A 4289-nucleotide genomic window follows, 5' to 3' on the forward strand; every position below is an offset into this window, starting at 1 on the left:
ACATGTACTATTGGAAAGGTAGCTATCCCGTGAAATCCATCAAGGTACATGCAAGTTGGTGCGGCGCCTTACTCTTTCAATACATTTAGGAACCAAAAATAAATATAAATACTATCTTGAGATTTAATTCAACCTTAGTGAAAGAATACATCAATGAGAAGTTAACTCAGTAAGCTTAATGAGCTTTCCCCTGCAAGGAATGAAAGTGTGGATGACCCGACATCAAATATACGATTGTTATTATACACACAATCTCCGTACAACAGCAACAACATACCCGATGTATATTCGGGCAGAATATGTGCAAACCATACCTCTACCTCATAGACGAGAAGAAAATGGTTGCACCAATCCTCACTAAATACTTCATAAGACAAAAAACAGCCAATACTTACAAAACCAAATGAAGCAAAAGAAGTTCATTGTCTTGATCACCAGCAAGTAAAAGAAATGTTTACAATTGGAAATTCGAAAAGGTTGCAAAAGAAAGAAGCAAACTTTCTATTTAACAAGTACCAAAGGGGGGAAAGAATAAGAGTAAAACTAGTTAGTAGACGAGAAGTATGAACACTATAGTCAATGAACAAAATATGAATTGTAGTTTGACCATTTAGCATCCATCACTCCAACAGAGAATCAGGACTTGCAAGAAGGTCGAAAGGTTTGCCTATCCAGTCCTTCAAGATTGTGATTTGACCCTCTTTCATAAGAATGTCTTCGTCAAGGGTATCTACCTTCTTTTTCTACATGTTGATCTCATAATTATGCAACATGTTCATCTAACTGTAGCTCTTAACTTCCTCCCATATGAAATCCCTCTCCTGAAACACTTTTGGTAGTATCCCCTTCACAACGCCAAGTTCCTTCATGCATTCTTGCAAATCATTTGTGAGCTGGTTGATATTTTCGTCCTTTTTTAGCACCTGCCAGAATCAACCGTAAACCATGAAAAACAAGAAAGACACAAAGATCACCAATAACATTTCATCAGAAATTCAAAACAAACTCATAGATTAGAAGTTCAACCAAATCATGAATCCATTTTAATTGTTAAAATTCACAGTAGATAACTCGTGAGCTTTTCCAAGAATTAAGTCAGATGAACGAGCAAACATACTGAAACCCCTTCGGGTAACTTTACCACATTAGAGCACAATCAGATCAATGGGTTTGAGGATATCACAAAGTTTATCATGTTCTTGGTTGGTCCAAGTGATTACACATAAAGGCGATCAGAATGTCGTAGAAGACTACCACATGCCAGCAACTCATGTATACAAGTTCATAAAGAAAACCGGAACTTAAGATGGAACAAAGATGAACCTAAAATCAAACAGAAGTAGAAAGCTAATGCAGAGAGAGTAACATGCTAACAGGCTATCATATATGAAGACGAGGTATCCAAAGTTGAAAAATAAAAACTATTCTGTTGCAACGAGATCTTAACATTGCCTGCTTACCTGAAGCTCGAGATATTTCAACTTGGGTGTGGCACAAGAAAGAGCATCCAGTGCATTTTGCACTTCACATTTGAGAATGTCGTTACCTCTAACTGTTGCGGCTAGATCATCCTGAAGTTGCTTTATGTCCATCTCCTCGAAATAGAACTTCTCCCTTAGCACAGTTGTCAGCAAATTCTCCGATTTAAGCTCTTTAACCTTTTCCAGGTAGTTTTCCTGGACATAATCTCTATTGTCTTGAGCTACTCGATATTCCTCTTGTAACTGAGTGAGCTGGTACCTTAGATTTTGATTCTCCTCTGACACTTGCTCTATTCTCTTAGACAAATCTTCAAGGTGTTTCTCCAAAAATGACATCTTGATTCTATTATCTACTTCCTTCTCATTAAATGAAAGACTTCCCTTTGTAGAGAGACATTCTGCTCTACAAGCTCCCTCGCCCTTTCACGGAGTCTATGTTTTTCAATTTGGTATTTCTCAAGTTTTAGATACCAATTGTTGGATCTTCTATCCAACTCCTTTTCTAGTACTGATTGTAACTCATTCTTTTCTGTCTCCAATCTTCGTGTCCGTAAATCTAGTTCTGCCTGTAATATGTTGGATTCTTCCTTCGCAGAAGCCCTTTCAGCAACTTGATTCCGTAGCATGCTTGAAACCTCAGAAGCCATTTGTACCTTATCCTTTGTCAATCTTCTAATAGTCTGAATCAACACTAGAACGCTAATGTCTCTGAAATGAAGAAACACTTGTCATTACTTTGGGCAAGCAAATGCAAATTAAAACATCAGTTTAAGTGTGAAAAAGAAAGCTACAGCAAAATGATATGCATACCGGTTTGAATCACGGCCAGATTTCTTAGCATGAACTTTCTTACTGTGACCATGGGGAAATTTGCTCAAATCCGTGAAATTCTTTTTTCCTAACCCACTGTCATAGAAGGATCCAGATGACAATGAAACACTCCTCCAAGAAGAAACTTCCTTGGACTTTAATGGTGGTGAAGGTGTCTTGTTTGCATCATTAGTTGATGATCGAAAAAAAGAAGAAGTTGTTCTTCATCATCTCTATGTATGGAAACTGTACATGAATCAAACTAATGTCCATGATATTTCAAAGGACAAAGCAAAACACTCATAAACAGCCACTCACAAATCATCATCCATTCATGAAAATATTGCAAGCTAACTAAATACTTATGAGACAAAGCAAAACATCTCTCGTTCTACATGCTTCTTCTTCAACAACAACATACGTAACCCCTACCTTGGCAAGCAGAAAATTTATTTTCCATAAATCCTCGGCAAGGAAAGCAAAAACACGAGGATATTTATGAAGACATAAGCAGTAACAACAGTAGCAAGTAAGAAAACAGAGGTATATCATACAACAAGTAGAAAAGAAAAATATATACTAATACTAGTACCAGAAGAGACATGACGCGTAACTATTTACTACTAGCCTTCTACTGAAAATTAATAAAATACCGCACAAAAAAATAACACAAGAACAATTCAAAGAACTTATCAAATCCTTCTAATAAAACAAATAATCATTGTAATTATCAAAAAAAAAAAGAGAAATTACTGAATCAAGGAGTTGAAAGAGTAAGAGCCGGCAAAAGGTTGTCAGAATCTGTAGGATTCTTGTCATTTTTTCTTGAAAATGTTGCAGGTCTAGTTATTCTTGGCTAAAGATGTGAGCAGTCAAATCAACATACACGAAGGGGAACAACACCCGAAGGCATAACTAAGAACTTATTTGGCTTTGATTCATCTATATGGTAAAGAAACAGGTAAAATAAACGCTATACCTATTATATAATAGACTAAAATGTATAGACCTTTTACAGCTACTAATAATAATAATACTCATACTTAATATAGAGACCTCAAATTTTGAGTCCAAAATTAAAATATATGGTTAACTAATAAAGAGATCTCAAATTTAATTCATTCAAATCTTTAAAGAAAGGAATTTGTCAGTTTTTGTTATTAATTACCTTAATTGCATGCATAAACAATTACCTAATCTCTATACCTATTTTAATTTTTAAGATGATTTTACTAATTTATAATGAGATCTCAATTTAATTAATTCCAACCTTAAGGAAACCATATATTATTAAAATTGAAACTTTTTACCCAAATTGCATTATATCTAACGCAGGAAAGGAGATAATCGATCCCTTTTAATAACTATCCTATTCTATCTCTCACATTGATTGGATAAAATATAAGGAATTAAAAAAATTACACTAGTTTTATACACCTAGTTAATCAGAGGCAGACTAGAATTTAAGCACGACGGAACACCTTTGCCTTTAAATATACTTACTGGAAGTGCCAAAATTCGGCGTGCAACTCTCAAAACTTAATGATTATGAGAAAATTCTTAGCAAAATTTTACTTTCTCCGTCTCAAAATAGTTAATATGTTAACTAAAAAAACTTGTCTCAAAATAGCTTTACATGTTTAAGAGATCATGAGATAATTAACCACTTTTTTTCAACTTTACCCTTATCACTAATATATATATATATACACTAGAGTAAAAGAGTATATACATTTCCTGGAGTGATGGGATATATACATTTTGACAACACTAATGTGCAAAAGAGATCCAACTTTGCAAAAGATTATTTCCTACTTGTTGTAATTATTTAGTATAGGAGTAAAAGAAAAGAAATTCAGTACAATGAACCAATGTTAACATAATAAGGATCAAAAAGATAAAAAAGGATCAAAAAGATATTTATAAAAAAAAATACAACCATGTATAATTCAATTACAAAGATCTAAATAAAAATATTATTAAAATAATACATGATGA

The sequence above is a fragment of the Capsicum annuum genome, chromosome 3 (assembly GCF_002878395.1).
Source record: "Capsicum annuum cultivar UCD-10X-F1 chromosome 3, UCD10Xv1.1, whole genome shotgun sequence".
Lineage (NCBI taxonomy): Eukaryota > Viridiplantae > Streptophyta > Magnoliopsida > Solanales > Solanaceae > Capsicum > Capsicum annuum.